The sequence below is a fragment of the Takifugu flavidus genome, chromosome 22 (assembly GCF_003711565.1).
Source record: "Takifugu flavidus isolate HTHZ2018 chromosome 22, ASM371156v2, whole genome shotgun sequence".
Taxonomy (NCBI): Eukaryota; Metazoa; Chordata; class Actinopteri; order Tetraodontiformes; family Tetraodontidae; genus Takifugu; species Takifugu flavidus.
The window spans coordinates 3,151,966-3,170,000 of record NC_079541.1 but is presented as its reverse complement, the minus strand read 5'-3'; the positions used below and the strand labels follow the sequence as shown (position 1 = coordinate 3,170,000).

The following is an 18,035-nucleotide window of genomic DNA, read 5'->3' as shown; positions in this document are numbered from 1 at the left end:
CCAGATAACAGGACAGGTTCTTGACTGCCCCCTGTTGGTGCACTTTGGTATATATGTTAACTTTTCTGACGAGGTCTTCCTATTAAAATGAAATGACGGCTTTGAAAATGATTTAAAGGGTTACATTTTTAAGTCTCCTCACCAGTTGCCATTTTAATGGTCTGTCTGTCCTTCTGTCTGTCTGTCGGTCCCCGTCAGTACAGCTGTCAGGACCTGACACTTATCTTTTCTTTTGTCTTAGACGAGCGTGCGCCTGGTTCTTGGCTCGTCTCATCTGTCAGTACCTTTGCAGGGCAGCTGCTGGGGGTTTTGTTTTTAGAGGGGGTGGGGTGTGGGGGGGTTCTGCTGTTGCTCTAAATCACATGCTTTCCTTCATAGAGAAATCCCCTCCGGCCGTCTCTGTCACCCCCTCTGCACACCTTTCGCTCTCTTTGGCTGAGCTCGCCATCCCCTCAGAAAAGGATTATTAGTATTTTTCCTGCGTTTTTCTGATCATCCCGTCCGAGTTTCCTCAGTCATTTGGTGATTTATGATCCTTTTTTTCCTGCTGTCTTCAGCAACACGTTCCTCAGGCTGGAGAACTCTTTGTTTTAAATGGGAGGCTTTTTGATTCACTGATTTCATTTGATCTGTTGTCCTATTGCGGGCGAACCTTTTCCTCATCCTTCTGTATTCCTCTTCTGTCTTCAGCAGTGCTTCCGGGGGATCCCGAGGCGTCCCTCTGGTGCCTCCTGGTCTTTCCCTTGGCCCTCCACCCAGTAAAACGTGCCTGGAAAACCTCACAATGGAGGCGACCTAAACAAATTCCAACTTAAAATAAAAGCAATTTTCACTCTGCTTGCTTTACTCTGCATTTTCACACTTTGCCGCCGTTCACATGGCGATGGTGTCAAATCAACATGCAAAGGTGGCTAAATTGAGCTGATAACTATGAGAACTGTTTAAAAGTAGCTGCTGGTGGCTGAAGCTCAGCTCCTCTCCCTGATGATGGTGCGACTCCGTCCATCTTTTTGTCTAATTAGGCACGCACACCGACCTCTGACCTCCAAGGTTGTGCATTTGGAGTCAGAGATTTGTCTTCCAAAGCATCCGTGGAACAAAAAAGGTCACCGTTTGGGGTTCAGTCCCATTTGTCAGAACGTCTCATGCTATGAAAAAAAATGGCGTGCGGCCGTGCTTCGTGATGCCGTACCTCAAGGTCCGATAATCCACTTGTCAACTGACCGTAAAGCGGCGAGTGTGTGGTCGCCATGGCGGCTGCTGTCTCTGCATGTGTGACATTCTTGCCATACCAGACGCTCACACAGAGCAGGGGGGGTTACGATCGAGAGCTCAGCCCGATACGCTCATATGTTGGAGTCAAAGAACGGGAATTTCAACACCGTTTCTTTGGAATTTCCACTGATGAAGGTCAAACTGAAACATGGAGGATGTCTTCAGTTTAAATGCTTTAGGATTCATCACAACTTTGGCCTGGTTGTCATATTTTTAGACCAATTGGAGTCAAGAGGGCTGCGGGAACGTCGGTCGCCTTAAACGACACTGGAAGTCACAATCTTTAACCCCTTGACGAGAACATTTCACAATAAAATACCCAAATGTGGGTGATACTACAGGAGCTTCTAGTGCACGTTGCAGTTACTCTTCCACTTGAGAGGGTGGTCTGCCCTGTCTTTACAGCGCCCAGAAAGGAGAACCAGCCTTGAGGCATAATGGTGTAATGTGGACTCTCACCTCGAGGTTCTTGGTAGCTAACATCCACCCGTCCTGTGGAAGAGTAACATCGTTAGCGTAAATACAATCGTCAGATGCCATTTTTGATGAGAGCTTCCCCTTCAAACAGTTGCCAACCAAGCAGCACCCACTGGAAGGCTTGGTGAGGTCGTAAATGGCGTCCCGTGGAACTCTCTTTCATCCCCCTAATCAATCTGTTTATTCGGTCGCTCTTTCATTTTCAGCAAAACTCTCCCGCTCTCGTCCACCAAATCCCTCATAAATCTTGCAGGATACACACTGTTAAGCTCCTCAAGATGGCCGGAGCGCTCGAGAGCATCTTGAAACGATTACGGGCCTCGGCGTCATGAAAACAAAAACGCGCAAGCGAGCGTGACAGTGTTTCTCGGTGAAGACGTTGCCCTGGTAACAGATTTGACGGGATCGTGGAGCTGGAGGAGACGCAACACGTTTAGTCGCATCGCGTCTGTTTTGTTTTCTGACTTAAACCAGAGATTTTCTCTCCCTCTCTCTCTCTCTCTCTCTCTCTCTCACACACACACACACACACACACACACACACACACATCCTCCAACAGTAACGAAGACAAATGGCAGCGCGTAGTTGCGTGAACGTGAATGGAGACGCCATTGAACAAGAGGGACGGCGCCGCAGCGCTAGGTGCCTAACGCCATGACACAGGAGTCACATGACGCCTTCTCTGTTGTGCCACCATAGTTCTGGTGTTTGTGGTTCATTTAGCCGGCTCGTCGCTCCCTCTGTGGGCTGAGTGGGCCGCACGAGCTGGGAATTGTCAATTCTGCCACTTTCAGAGTTGATTCCGGTTAATTTGTTCCTTTTTTGGTAGAAATAAGTGTCAAACGCTCATTTTAACTCGGCGCCGTGAAAGTTGGCTCCAATCTGCTGCTTTGTTGCTCACATAATTCGCTTTTAATATTCTTTGTCTGACATCATCCGTCTTGAACGACGCCTTTACGGTTTCTTTTAAATCCATTTCTACATCGGGAGCCTTGGGTATCCAACGACTGGAATAATAACGCCGTTCCACGTTTGTTTGGAGACCAGCATGTGGTCCGATGTTTTAGTTTTCCTGAGTGTTGAGGAAACTTTCATCAGGCTCGCCTGTCTGTGTAATTACTCACTCGTTAATAAGGAACTACATGCCCGGGATGACACGGAACCCCGTGACGGCAACAGCGAGACTTTCCGCTTCTCGTAAAAATCCGTTTAATGTGGCAGCTTTTGCAAATAAAAGGGATGTTTAGACGATTAAGGGAGAGCCTTAAACCTACGCTTCCCTTTTGAATGTTGCGCTGAGAACAGTGCTAAGATCCACACGTCAAAGGGATTCGGCCGCCAGGGTCACTGCGATGATGTCAGCGGTGGGGGCGGCTTCACGAAGGCCCCTGGTTCCTTGCACACGGTGTAGCTGTCAGCGGAGGGTCAACCTCGGGTGCTCGGGTCGTCGCCAGTGATTTACAGACTTCAGCAGTGAGGGGGAAGCCCGCCGGAGAGATGCTATCAGCGCATCAGTCCGCCGCCGCCCCATCTCTCATTCTCTGCTTCTCCTCTTCTTTAACATCTCATCCTCCTTTTACAGCTCACTTTTTAATGGCACCTCCCACACATACTCGTGGTCACCGAGCCCGTAATCGACGGCAGCGTGTTCCGGATGCTCCCAATCACCAAATCTGAGAGGCAGCACCGGCACCCCCTCGGAAAGAAGCGGAGCAAAGGCTCGTCTGGTCGGCAGCAGTGACTCAAATGCAGGAGACAGGCGGGACAGGCTACAAAGGGAGCCGAGGCTCAACACTAATCACGCACGTGTCTCCCCCCGCGATTCCTTTCCCACACAGCACATATAAGATCTGTCCCATTTTTCACGTCCCACGCATCCCAGCCCGTAGCTGCTCTGCTCTGTGACTGCGTTCCGAGTGCTCGTCGGCTGATGTATCGGCCTGTGATATGGCAAAGTTTCCATCAGAAATATCGGTGTGTGAGACTAGATTAGATAACGCCGGTGCACGGGATGGTTGCAGTTAAATGTGCTTTGCATGCGTGCGCTTTGCACACGGCACGAACGTGCGTTTACACTGTAAATGTACGATGCACAGCAAGGAACGACCAACCACGATGGGTGAAGAGTAGTTGCTAAAGCAGCAGGAAATGCTTCATATCCGAGGAGATGTTGAGCTTTTTCATCATCCGAGCCTCCTCCACGCGTAGCTGTGAGGTCAGCGCTTGGCCAGCGGCCGCAGTGGGAACGCCGCGTTGGGGGGAAAACATGAGTAAATCCTGGCGGAGCAGACCACATCCTCTTCACGCTGAAGCCCTGCAGGTAATGAAACAGCAGAGTGTTGCCTCTTAAAGGGGCAGCAGGAGATGACACGGGCAGGTGAGACTCTGTTCCATCACTTCCTGACATGTTAAAGCAATTATTCTTTCTTCGGGGGGGGATTCTTTTCTCTCTCTTTTCCCCGCAAATGGTTCGATCGTATTAATTTGCGGTTTCCCTCCAGTCAGTTAAACTGCATTGTGTGTTGAGTTGCGGGAAAAGTTCCGTAATTAGGGAATTTTATTGTTCACTTCATGAGATTCTCACCAGCTGAGTGGCGGTAAATACAGCTGCGGAACGTTGGAGCATGTGACTGCGCATTAGCAGCTTTCAGCATCATGCTAACATGAGTCAAAAAGTCTAAAACATCACAGAACATCACAACAGCTGCACATTAAATCACCGCCCCCCAGAACGGGTTGTTTCCTGGACAATCAGATAACATAAAAGCAATAAACAAAATGCTAAAAAAATCCAGTGAGACCCAAATAAACGGGGGGAAAAAGCCACGAAAATGATGCATTAAACGGGATGAATGTGTTCCCATCTCCAGTTTCCTTTGATCGCTTTGATCTTTTACCATCACTTTCGTTTCATGTTCCTGTTCTTACAAAGGGCAACAGGATCTGCTGCTAGATGAGCAAGACGCTAACATTGCGTATAATCTAACAGCGTTTTATTGCACCGAAACTAGAGATTCTGCCTGTCAGCCGTTGCTAAAGGGCATCGTCAGTGAACTATTCGAATCATAAACCCAGTCGAATGCTAACGGCGAGTAGCAGGTGGCTGTAGCACGTGTTTGGCTGGTTTTGGTCATCGAACAAAGGCGAGTCGCTCCAAATCGCATCCTCATGTTAGCGCTAAAGGAAAAGCCATCAGTCAGATTCGGCGCTCTGGAAATATGAGTGTAAAATCGAGCAGATGAGGAGGAATTCCGCGTCCACCGTCCCCAGAAACCACCGCGTGTCGAACAAAACAAGTCGACGTCAAATCCGCTCGACACATAAGCTCGTAAATAAACGACAACAGCGCGCGCATTCCCAACCCAGCGCATCATGCTAACTCTGGAATGTCCATTGTTCTATACATTTGCATTACAGGATGCGGGTTTGGCTCCCTGGGATCCATCTGTCCACATCCGGCCTCTCCGAGATTTTAAGGGTGAATGGAAACGATGGCGAAGGGCATCGTGCGAGCGAGTTCCCATGAATGTCATGCTTTAAACACACGCTGTCTTCAGGGTGAGCCGCAGTCAACTGTCGAATGTAAATCTCCACATGGGCCAAACCGGTTCCGCTGCCAAGTTGTATAAGGGGAAACAACTGTTCTTATACCGCAGCACAATCCCGGCGTCCCGCTGCGAACTGTTTTTACAGCGAGAAACACAAACATGAGAAAATAGTTAATGCAAACTAGCTCCAACGTGCAGCTGGTTAAGCTCGCCGGCGTGAAGGTCGGGGCGATGCACGTCGTTAAGAGATGCCAACTGAGGACAAGACAGCGGGGGGACGAGCAGCGGAGGGCCGGCTGTTAGCAGATCTAATGGGAACCAGACGCGCCCGAGAGGTAATTAAACTGCACAGCACCATGGCGTCACCACTTATAAAACCCTTTTAAAGCGAGATTTTAAACCCTAAAGTTTCCTTCCTCGAACACGGACTCTCAATTTCAGCAGCAACATGGAAGCAGCCTCGGAATGTCGAGTCAAACTGGTTAAATTTATTCAGACTGTTAGAACAATCTCACCGTCTCATAATACTGGGATGTAGTGAGCTAACCATGACGGCACGACGGCCGAGTAATAATTCTATTTCTCGTAAGGCAAAAAGAATTACAGCTTCTGCTGCATGGTCATATTTTCTTTGATGGTCAAATGATTCCCATTTCCTCACTGTCTCACAACATTCTTTCTTCATTATTCTTCACACAATAATTCCTGCGGTCTTAAAAACCCTTGCTCGTGCACAAGCTAACCCAAATATTCACCATAAATCCCATTAAAATGGTAATGTTCTGTATGAGGGGGTCTCCACAAGCGCCGAGCCGAGGTTTTGCTATTTTTTTATTGAGTAAAAGAAGTAAACCACAAAGCTAGCTAGCCGAGTGCGTTAGCTTCAGACGGTGTTGTCGATTAAAGCTTGAACAGAAAATAAAGGCAACCGTTCTGTCTACCAGATACCTTAAATAAAATAGACAGTGAAAACATTAACATACAGGAAACGTTCATACCCTCTCTCCCAACGCACAGCAGCATTCCGGACATGCTAATATCATGTGATCCGTAACCCACAATTAGCGTGTGAGCATCAAAAACACGATGGCGACTGTAGCATCAACTGATGCACTATGATATTCGATATAAATTTTTTTGCACATTCGAGTAAGAACAAGCTTTTAAGTAGAGTATCAAAACATGCTAACGTGTGACCTTGTGTCAAATGTAAGTATAAACGCAAAGTCAAGCTCACTTTACAACACTGCTTTTTTTCTCTTTTTTTCTTAAACTGAGTGTTTCAGAGTTCAGGGGGCATCGGAGGGGTGTAGGTCGTGACCCGCCGTGTCATGCCCTAATTGTGATTGTCATGTTGATGGAGGGGAAAGAGACTGGAAAATTAGCAGGCTAGCATAAATTTTAATGATAGGTACCGGGTCGTGGAAATGTTTGTGTGAGTGTGTGACGGAGATCTCTGTGCAAAAGGAGCTGGAGGCGGAGGAGGAGAGAGAGTTATTTGGTCCCGGGGCAAATGGAAACCATCGTTTAGGCCACAGGACTTGTCTCGGAAGCGTTGGCTGTTGTGGGAACGCTTTGGTTCGTTAGCCGCAGTATCAGAGAACATGGAGAGAGAGGAGGAAGGAGCTGCAGAGTCAGAGGACAGTGAGGAAACCCAAGGTGGAGGTGGGAGAACGACAGATCTGAGAGCAGGAATAAAAAGACAGAGCTGGGAATGATGAGGAGACAACGAGCGATGTATGGAGAAAGACGAAGGGCAGAGCCGCTCCAAAATGGAGGACGGATGAAAGGCCACTCAGAGACACATCGGAGGAAACATCCAACCAGACGTGGAGAAAATAAATGAATGAGAGCTGATTCCTGCCATTCCTGCCTTTTGTTTCCTGTGATCTCTTCCAGCCTCGGGGCTGCGCGTATCCTCGGGGCCGGCCCGCTCTTGGAATTTACAGTTTAGTGGGCCAGCCAGCTAATAAAACACATGTGGACTTGCAGCGGAATGGGGAGGGTCACGGTCCTGAGAACAGTCCTCCTCTCTGAGGCCGAGCGCGCACGTGCACACGCAGGAAAAAACCCTTTTACATGCAAAAACTGTCACGCGGATAAAAGCTACACATGCTAATTAAGCATGGAAGAGACAGACAGACCGACCGACCCAAGGACCGACCCAGTCTGTGCTCAAGACATGATGACCCCTGTCCATTACCTCACACCCATCGTTACCCACAATGCCTTGCGGCAGAAGGTATTTCTACTGTTTCCTGCTGCCAACAGAGGCGCTAATGTGGGATGAACTGCTCTGGACCAGTTTGGGAGGTAAGAATGGGTTTGGCTTAACCTTTGACCCAATGGTGGCCCCCTAGAGGTGGTTTACAGTATGGACGCTGACGCCATGAGTCTCCAGGAGACCTTTGATAACGAGCTGGAACGCTGCCCCTCAGATGATCTCCTTACCTACCCTTGATAACAATTTCCAAACACTCCAGAGCTGTCCTGGGATCACTTAAACCCATGTAGTCCAAATTTGTAAAGTGGATCATCGGGGGATCAGGGCACAAATGTTCCACACATGTCACTGATTTCGGGAACGCCGGGACCCGAGCGGAGCGGCCTCGGGGGGTAACGAGAATCATGCCGCTCTGCCCGGCGGGTCCAAAAATAACCGCCGTGAAGAACAAACCAAGAGTCTCCACCAAAGTGTCTCACTAAATGCTGACTGGAAACACGCCGGATCTCTGCCCCCCACCCCCCTTCACCTTTTTTTCCTCGCTGCGATTCATCCCCCAGCTGTCCGCAAAATATGTCCTTGCTGGACAAATACGCAGGAGGACGAGCCCCCGCGTGGAAAAGCCCACATTCAAATGTTTTATATGCTCAAGAGGAGTGTGTTTCTGACAGTGGGGTCCTCGGGGGCCACAGCCCCTCAGAGGGGACATGCAGGGTGAAGAAATGCTGATTAATGGGGCCACAAAGGATCCACCCGTGTCCCGTCCAGAGGATTTACTCACATCTGTACCTGGAAAGGGAATTCTGAAACTGAGGGACGAGATCAGCTGCAGATGTATCAATAATTCACTCGATCGGATTAAAAAGAAGGGGATGAAAGATAAGCTGGGCCGAGCTGACAAATCAATGTTTTGAATTATTCAGAGTGAACGACGCCGCTGGACACGTTCTGAAGAGATTAACGACAATTTGCTTCGACTTTCATAAAACTCACATTCAAGCGTCCCCCGATATCGTTTCCATTCCTGAACAAATGTGAATCTTTCAGTGTGCATGTTGCCATTTGAATAAAAATAGTGCCAAATCGTCCTGGTTTAACGGCACATTCTGCCCTTTTCACTCAACAAACTGACATTTTAATTGTATATTTCTGAAGTTCTGCCCTGAGGAGCCACAGGTGTGTTTTAGCCTCCCCTGTCGTTGGCTAGGCCACGTAACGCAGCGCATGCTACACAATTATTAGCATCCAAACTGGAGATACAAACCGCTCTTTGTTTCTTAATCTGTCCGGGTTGGAGGGGGGGGGGGGGGTGTCGGGGTAGAACGAGAGTTCAAATTGAGGCTAAGTCTCATTCTGTACATTATGAGGGCAGACAGATAGTGGCGGGGTTGGGGGGTGGGTATGGTGATTAAATTGACCGGCTTAATATAGAGACCAAGATTCTGAATGAAACCCAACTGTCCCAACAAGCTCGACCAGTAGTCAGAGCATCACACATTTAAAATGATCGTGTGTGTGTGTGTGTTGGTGGTGGGGGGGATCAGAACCGGTGTCACCAGTTGTATAGTTTAAGAGGGTTGCATCAGGCGACGGTTGCAGCCTGACAATTTGTGCATTTAGTGTGAGATAATCGGGACGTTTGCAGGTTACAGGACAGAGAATTCTTCCACAATTAAAGTTAGAAACTCATCAACTTGCCTTTATTTACAGAACCTCTTCGGGTTTTAACTAACTCGGACCCCGGGACAAAGAGATTTTCTCATTTCCGCCTCTCTTAAGGAGATAAATCTATTTTACGGGTCCGCAGAGGGGAGTTTTTTCGGACCCAGCGGTGCCTCCGCCATCTGACAGCAAACCACAAGGGGCTCCCAGCCAGGCTCCTTTATGCACTGTAAAAAAAAGAAAAAAAAAAAAGGAAGTGGGTATTAAGTTCAGGGAACTTCCCCTTGTTTAGCTTCAATATTGTTTATCCCTTCAAACCTTGACGGTGAGAACCAGTTTGGGGTTTTGTTTCCCTCCACGGCCACATCACACACCTCTTTCAACCCTCTTCTGACAGCTGATGCTATATAATTAGCAAATTCAACCTTTTTCAGGCCCCATGAGTCTAAAGTGAGGGGTAAATAGTTGTCTTAGTGTCTGGCCTCTTTTAGAACCTTGGACTGAATCATCCTCATGTTCAGGCCATTGAATATTACTTGAAATCACTGTACTTTTTTTTTTTTGGGACGTTTCACTTTCACCCCAACTGTAGCGCCATGACAACGCTAGCTTGTTTTGCTGAAGTGTGCGTCCATCTGCGCACCGTGTGAACAATACGGGCTTGCGGGTTTGTGTAATTGTGGCATACATACATCTGTAATCGCTTTCACATCTGGGCTCCCCGCTCGCGGCCTCACAGTGCCAACCGACGTGCTGACATAGCGAACGGATTAGCATTTATGGCGACGCGGAGCCCGAGGACGCAAAAGCGCAGAGAGGATTACATCTTTACGATCAAAACGTCCGATTTTCTGCTTCCTTCCTCAGTTCCGAACAGCCTGCGCCTTTAACAATGTTCAGTTTTACCGAAGTTTTTGACAAACGCAGACAAGAGATGAGTAATCGGTGACTCTCCAGCCGAGAAACGCGCCACAAATGATCTGTAGGAGGCCATTACGGTCCTGCATTACCCTGATGCAGGACGCCTCGTCAGAGGAAAGAGGTCATTTGTGATGAAAACGTCTCTGTCGGCCTTGAGGCCGTCTATTTGGACCAAATGCAGGGAGAAAGGAGTGTACAGTAAATCACAGGAGGGCAGGGGGAGCATAAATCACCTTATATAAGTTACGATTTTATTATAAAATGGCCCAAAGTTTGTGGGGTGAGACGGTGCCTCAGGTGCTGTTGGAATAAACCCTCGTGGCCGCGGGTCGACGGGCGTTTCGATCCGTCTGACAGGTTGAGCGAAGTCGTAGTTTTGACTGTTACAGGCTGAGACTAATGGGCTTGAGCTCCAGGACGAGTGTAGAAGTCACCTAAAGTTCACGCATAGCTGCCGCCCGTCTTTCTGTCTGTCTGCCTGTCTGTCTGTCTGCCTGTCTGTCTGTCCGTCTGGCAGATGAGTGTTCGGAACAGGGGGAAAATCCCCGTGGAGAGGAGCGGCAGGGTGAAATTGGGGGAATTTTTTTGCATTTAAGGAAACTTCGTTATGTTTTTAGACCACTGTCTCAGTCACGTTATTAACTCCAAAAACACGCCAGAAGTCTTAAAAAATATTGACTTTTATTGTCCGGGATGAGCGCCGGCTCCGGAATGGAAACGTCTGGAGATGGACCTCATTTGAAAATCTCTTGTTTGTTCCATAAACTCTCCCGTCTAGACAGCAGGGAAGGAATAAATGTCAGGACACTGCCGACGGTGGGAAGATGGAGATCTGGAGACACCGACGTCATGGTGACAATGGGCAGTTATGGGCTGTTCACCTGGGGTTCCATTCCCCTTGGTGAAAGCAGTCTCTGCCTGGTAGGACCCCAAACCCGGCTTGAATCCATCCCTGAGGACTGGATTTGCCGATCCCTGATGAAAATATGTCTAGTCTGGCAAGGAAATTCAGGATATGTCGCAAAGTAAGACCTCCCACTCTGCCGCCTGAAGGGCCGAGCTGTTTTCCCGTTAATAGGCGCAAGAATCCAGATTTCAGAGCGTCGCTCGACGGCGTACAGCAGCTCTTTGTGCGGCAGCTTCCTCGCAGCTGGGTCGGCCCTTCACCACATCACTGAGGCCGGCGCTCCTAATGTGGCCCATCGCCGAGCAAGGCGGTGGAGAGATGCCGCCCGTTGCTCCGCATACTGGGCTAGCTTGTGATTAACAAGCTAGCTTGTGATTAACATGTTTATTTTAATAGGCCGCGTAAATACAGCGCACGCTCCTTGGAGTGATGGATGTGCGGCGGATTTAACTGCGCCATGAGGAACCTTAACTGTAAAAAAAATGGCTGTTAGCAGCAGGTTTACGTTTAGCTGCAGGGGGCAATGCTACTGGTTCGGCCTGCACAGATTTGGAGATGGTATACTGCTAACACTGAGGACGTGCGTGCACGCGTTAGGATGTGCGTGCACAGGGTCAGTCAAGCAAACGAGGTTAACCAAGCTAGCACGCTTGATGCTGCCTTCAGCTGCTGCTCTCAGTCACAGCAGGTAGAAGTGCCCCGACCTCCAGGCCGTCCGAAAAAAGGGCATTTTAATGTACATTCCAACTATAGAATAAGACCCAGAACAGCCTAACTGGAGAACGTTAATTAGGGTGGTGCAATTTAACCGTCACCAGCTGGTTTTTGCAGCTGTGTCGCAGCCCAACGCCGGTTAACCGACCGGACGCGGCCATGGCTCGACTGTGTCACGGTAGAAAACTGTTTTCTTTCTCCAACATGTCATTAATATGTTTGTTCGGAAAAGGAACGGAACTCTGTGGAGATTTTCCAGGAAAATGATGTAAGAACTGGGCAGCTGTGCTGGTCTGACGTTCCTTCAGGTGGAAATAACCGCGAGGAAGGCAAAAAGGAAGGAGACCCGGAGCTGACGCCCTTCCCCCCACCTACCTGAGGGTGTGCCTATACAACCAGCCTCTACTGATTTTATCCTTTTATAGTTTTTAGATAGAACAATTTCACTTGTTTTCTGCTGTAAACAAAACCTGTAAATGTGTTCAGACGCATCACTTTTCTTTAGCTTCAATAAAAGGGTCATTAAAAGTAACAAGAAACAATTTTAACATAATTTACAGTGTGGCAGCGCGACTTCCACGTCAATAAACGTACACTATATTTCCAAAAGTATTTGGCCACCTGCCTTGACTCACATATGAACTTAAGTGCCATCCCATTCCTAAGTGCTTGATTCTATACACCTGTGGCCGGGCCAAGTGATTAGGACACCTGATTCTGATCATTTGGATGGGACAGCGGTTGAGCTGGTCTCATTGGGCGTCGCCTGGACCAATTAGACACACGTGTGTCAACAGGTCAGATCAAAATAAGGGTAAAAGTCAAAAGCCTTGACTGTAACACTGAATTTGACCCACTGGTCAAATAGTTTATTTGAAGGGGAAATTAAAACGTGTCACCTGACTCTTAATGTGCTCACAGCTGAACAGCTTTAAGGTTTCACCTTGACATGGAAAATCATATGATCTACATTTAATAACGAGGGGAAAACACCCATTTCTGCCCCCCCCCCCCCCCCCCCCCCCGCTCTACACACCCTCTTTTTGCTGTGTCAGTCAGTGTTCTAGCTCAGTGAAAAGGTAAATACAGACCGAGCGGGCCAATTAGAGCTGTTAAGGTGCATGTTGGGCTGTCGTTAGGGGTCCAGGGGGCATTAACATGGCCTGAGGGCCTCAGAGGGGCTCCTCTGACAGTCTTGAGCTTATTGTAAAGGTAAAATATAAGATATCAGTAAAATACTGGGATTTGTTTGGTACAGCCCTGGACCCCAACCACTGCAGCCTGTGGTAGCTTTATTAAAAGTCAATTAATCATTCCAGTTTGGTAGGAATGATTTAGTTTGACTGCTTATTTAAGTGGGGGTTTTTTCCCTTCAAGTCCCAACTTCCACAGAATAAACTTTTCAGACACGGCAAATATAGCCAACTGGACACGGATCATTGGGCACTCTCTCTCTCTCCTGAATACTGAATATCACTGGACTTCGACCTCACAGATGGGGTCCTTATTCAAGCGCAGCGAAAGCAAAGGGAGATAATCCTATATTTAGAACCTCTGCGCCGTATCCAAGCCGTACCAGCTGACAGAAAGCACAGTCATCTGAAGGTAAAACAGGCAGCTTATGTGCATTATGTGTTTTATCATCGCTATTTTTTTTAATGTCCCTTCAGGTCAGCGCACTCAGGACTCCCATTAAGTTCATCTAGTCAGAGCTTGAGAGGTCTAAGTAAACATGTTTTCATGTTTTCTTCCCCATCTGCCCAAGTCAACAGTCGCCGAGCCAGCGAGTCGATGAATGGCGCCTTTATACGACCTGGACAGCTCCACCAAGGAGCTACTTGTGAGGATCCAGGTGGTCTCCGTTAAAGTGAAAACGAGAGCTGAACTGAACTGCTGACTGAAATCTTTTTATTTACAACGGCGAGATTGGATGTGCATAAAATGGGCACGTGTTGCAGGTTGTCTCTGGGTTTAATGGGAGCCCTGGTAACAGAGTTAGCGAGCCCCGATTTGATTAGCGCACCGCCGTTCGACATGTAAATGCCGCTTTCTGAGCGGCAGACTTATTATTGTGACACTTCTAGGGACCAATTGGTTTAGCTGGAAGTGTCAGATTTGCAAAGAAGCGACGTAATCAAACATGATGTATGGTTTCACTTTAGACCGCGAGCTGATGGGCAGGAAACGCATCCATCACACCAACAGCCAATCTATTTAGTCGCGGGCCAAACACTCAAAATTGTGCGTAATTAGGTTGACTTTTTACAAAAGGACCTTTCCAAACCGAATTTGCACAATGCCCATTTAGCAGGCTTGTTCGGAGGTTTCAACATTTTTTGGCACTTGAAGGTCATTGAAAGTAAAAAGGAGAAACAAATTTCATTTTTCCCCCCAACATTTGATAGCTTGAGCTTTCTGTCGCTGCGCAACTCAGTGACGTGTTCGGAAGCGCATGAAGTTCCTGTGTTTTCAGCTGAGCTCGTTGCTCATTTTTACTTCAAGCAGCTAACGTAGCAACGTCACACAATATTAGCTTTTCTAGCATCCTCAGTGCATTCCAAAGACCTGTTTTCTAGAGTTTAGATGGTTGCTTAAAAGTGTCGCAAGCATTGTTGCTTTTAAAAGAGAAAATGCTGGTGAAACTGATGGAAAGGTTGTTTGTTTTGCAGGTAAGACGACAGTTCTGGTATAGCGGGTGAGCTAAAGCCTCCTGGGGACCACGAGCATTAATAGCAAGTTTAAAACACCCAATGCGACACCAGGATTGAACTAAACACGCTTTCACTGGATCCTGCTGAGGAGAAAGCAGGACCCGGCTCCTGTGCATGCGAAAAACATTTCAGAGCCATTTCGTTGGACACGCGACCTTGTGAATGTCTTTGTTTTGATTGCATGAACTGAGGTCAACTCTGAACTGTGCTGTGTCCTGAAGGTAATGGCAGGTTAAATGAGCTCGGGGAGTTTCAGGCCAGCTCTGAAGGGCATCGGGGTTATTTATCCAGCAAATGTATTCAGTTTAATACTTGAATTAGTCTGAAAAAGTTCCCCTTCTGTTTGTGTTGTTTTTGCAAATTTGTGTTGTTAACTCATTATATGAGTCAGGCCTGGAGTCCTGGGTCTCTCCATGGGGTCCCCAGAGGACTCCTGACCTTTGACCTGCTGGTAGCATGGGTCTTCATTCATTGACCTAAGCAGTTAAGGCCACAAGTAGCCCAAGGCCACAGGCATAAACACATGTGCGGCCACAAACAGAGCTGCCGAGTCAGCAAAACCCCTGTTTTACTTCATTTCCATAATGAATTTGGACTTTGATGGTTTTCCTCAAACATCGCTGGGTCCCCACTGAGTCTGCCACGGCTTTATTACTCCGTCCAATAGCAGCGAGTGATTTATGGTGGGAGGCTTTTGTGGCAGGGTTTTGAGTGGTAAAAAATAGGCATCATTAGCCTGCGAGACGCTCTAAGTGGGTTCCGATGCCCACATAATGGAGCTTTCTTTGGGAATCAGGCGGGATTGAGTGTGTTTACGTGTGTCTGTGTTGTGGCAGCATGGTATGCACGGGGACAGACCGCCTGCTTCATGCGCACACAGGCTTTTTCTCATTCGACGTACCTCCTGAGAAGTTTCCTCTTTCTGCCCCTCCATCACCTTCTCACACTCATACTCACAACCTGGTGCAGTTTACATTTAATGTGACAGACTATCCAGGGAACCAAAGACAGGAAGTGAACCAGAGAGGACAACTGTCCAACTGGTCAGTCAGTGGGCTGGGTTTTGTTTTCAGCAACTCCAAATGAGCAGTCGCCGCGACATAGTGACGTTGCCGTGGCGATTAGGTCCATTTCTGAAAGTCCAGTGTGAAACAGAGGTGCACCGCAGCGACCATCAGGGCTTTTTAACCCTGAACCTGACTGGGAAACGTCCCTCGCCTCACCGTTCAGTCCTGGCAGGGGTTCGGCCTCGGCGAGGTTTGAACTAAACCAACACGGGAAAAAGAAGGCTAGTCAAATTTTATGTATGGACTCGAGTCTGTGCAAGTTGGAATCCCTTCAAAGTCGCCCCGGGTGTTATCACAGCTTGTAAATCTTCCAGATCAATGATGTTCCGGCAACTTGGAACGCGGAGACTTTTACCCCACGCTGTGGTCGCGGAGCTCTGCTCAAGATGGAGCTTGATTGATGGTGTTTGTCCAGACAATAAACAGTCCTGTCAGCCTCTAGGACACAAGTATTCCCTTTATCTGCTCATCTCAGAAAGGCAGAGGAGAATGAAAACAGTCTCGTGTCCTTTAGAGGCGCAAAGTTGGGCGTTATTGGCGGCTGAGTCGAATCAAAGTGGAGCTACAGCCCCAGGTGACAGTATCAACCCCCCCTTGGTATAAATCCTTCAGACAATAACTCGTCTATTCATACTTGGGTCCCAGGGAGTGTCCAGGACAAAGTCCATTTAATGTCCAAGCCAACAGAGACATTAATGCTTATGCAGAAGCTGATACGGTATTAATTAGGTGTTATAAAAATCTAGCTTTACAATTTTTGTGCCTCCGACTTCACATGTTGATGCCCGAATCCATTTGTGTGGTTTAGTTGCACCCAAAACTGGCGTCTGTAGCGTCCAATTAACTGCAGACACCTCCGGTGTATCATTGACTCTGTGAGTCTCTTTCTCTGTTTGTGCGTGTGTGTGTGTGTGTGTGTGTGTGTGTGTGCTGGCGCATCTCTAACCTTATGCAACGTGTGCGCATCGCGAAAGCTCGTCATCTGATGGGACATTAATCATTAATTCCTTCTGCTGCGCTGGAGCATCTCTGACCTCTGCAGTTTTTCAAGCTGTGCTTCAAGCTGTTCTTTTATATAATGATAATCCGGCGTCACATTCGAGTGTATTTTCCGCGTCAAATGCACACGTTGGTGGATTATCCTGCCCCGACATGTTCATCCCTCTGTGTCGACCATCAGCTGGTTTTGAGACACCTCTCTAGAAGATTAACCGTAATTAGAACCAAAGGCTCCAGGAAATGGAGTCCTAAATGGGCTAAAATTAAATACTCATCCGCAGGGGTGTCTTCTGATGGCTCTGGTCCTCGGGGACTCATTGATCTCAGTGGCAGGTTTAATCTCAATTCCTGTCATCCTGCGGCTGCACGCAGATGGTTGTGTTACCTCAAACTGTTTGAAGAGGGGCCCTGATAGATGCAGCGTGTGCTTGGGACAAAATACACATATGTGCATATTCACCACCAGTCCCGTCAACTCTATCTACACACACACACACACACACACGCACACACAGACACAGTGGGACTTGGCTGCCACCGTGGCTGGGTGTGTGTGCGTGCCAATGAAGCAGCCTGGTGTGGCGGCGATGCTGAGTCATGGCGAGCAAGAGCTCAGCTCCGAGCCACGACTGCGCCCAGCTTTTACACAACTCACACACAGGTCCTTGCATTACTATCTCTGTAAGGACTTCCCCACTGTCAGGAACCAGACGAGAACCCAAATGCGACACCAGAGTTCGACTGAACACAGCTTTATTGTCACGAACGGACAAAGGTCGGAACCGGGCAGGCAGGCAAACAGAACCATCATCATCAGAACCACAAACGACGAAGAGGGCTCATTAGTGTTCCGATTCGTCACAGGTGCGCGGGGCGAACTGACTCACGGGCGAGATTGCCCGCAGCTGTGACACCACACATGTAATACATTCCTCAGCCCCTCACCCAAACCATCTAATCCAGACAGAAGCCCAATTCTACGCTCAACCTCAAAAACAAAAAAACCTTTCACCTCAAACAGACCTTTGAAATCATGAGCACCAGCCAAATGTCCCCATTTACCCCACTTAGGTCCTCCCTGTCCTCAATATGTAGCATGTATAGAACACACACACACACACACACACACACACACACACACACACAACCAGGTGCTGTGCAGACACAAGATCTTGTAACGATTTCACTGACAATCAATGTGATTGATCTGCATCGCTGTTTTGTTTGCCTATAGAGTCCGACGGAGCCCTCGCACAATTAAACAACGGCGCCCGTGCAGCCGGATGATGGGCGCCTAATGGAGGAAAACAAACAAGCGGGGCCGAAGATGGCGCTCAGCCTCCTCCTGATTGTCTTGTTTACATACTTTTGGTGGTGGTGATCCTGAGCATGGGTGCAGAACAGCATGGTGGCGCTCCAGAGGAAAAATGTCTGCAGGCCTGCACGTGCACGTCCGTGGAATGCATTTGTATCAAAAGCCCCTATTAATGATGGAGCATCGTGATTAGGCGAAGTGCACATCTGGTTAA

The 18,035-nt window shown here is 48.3% G+C and overlaps 1 long non-coding RNA gene across 1 annotated transcript in view; it reads left to right on the top strand.

The window, feature by feature from the left end:
* The window catches only part of LOC130519381 (uncharacterized), a 1,553-nt gene extending 716 nt beyond the window's left edge, over positions 1-837 (top strand). Inside the window, exon 2 of the long non-coding RNA XR_008948299.1 lies at positions 691-837. This is a non-coding gene — a long non-coding RNA (uncharacterized LOC130519381). The remainder of the gene's footprint in view (positions 1-690) is intronic.
* Positions 838-18,035: the final 17,198 nt, after the last annotated feature.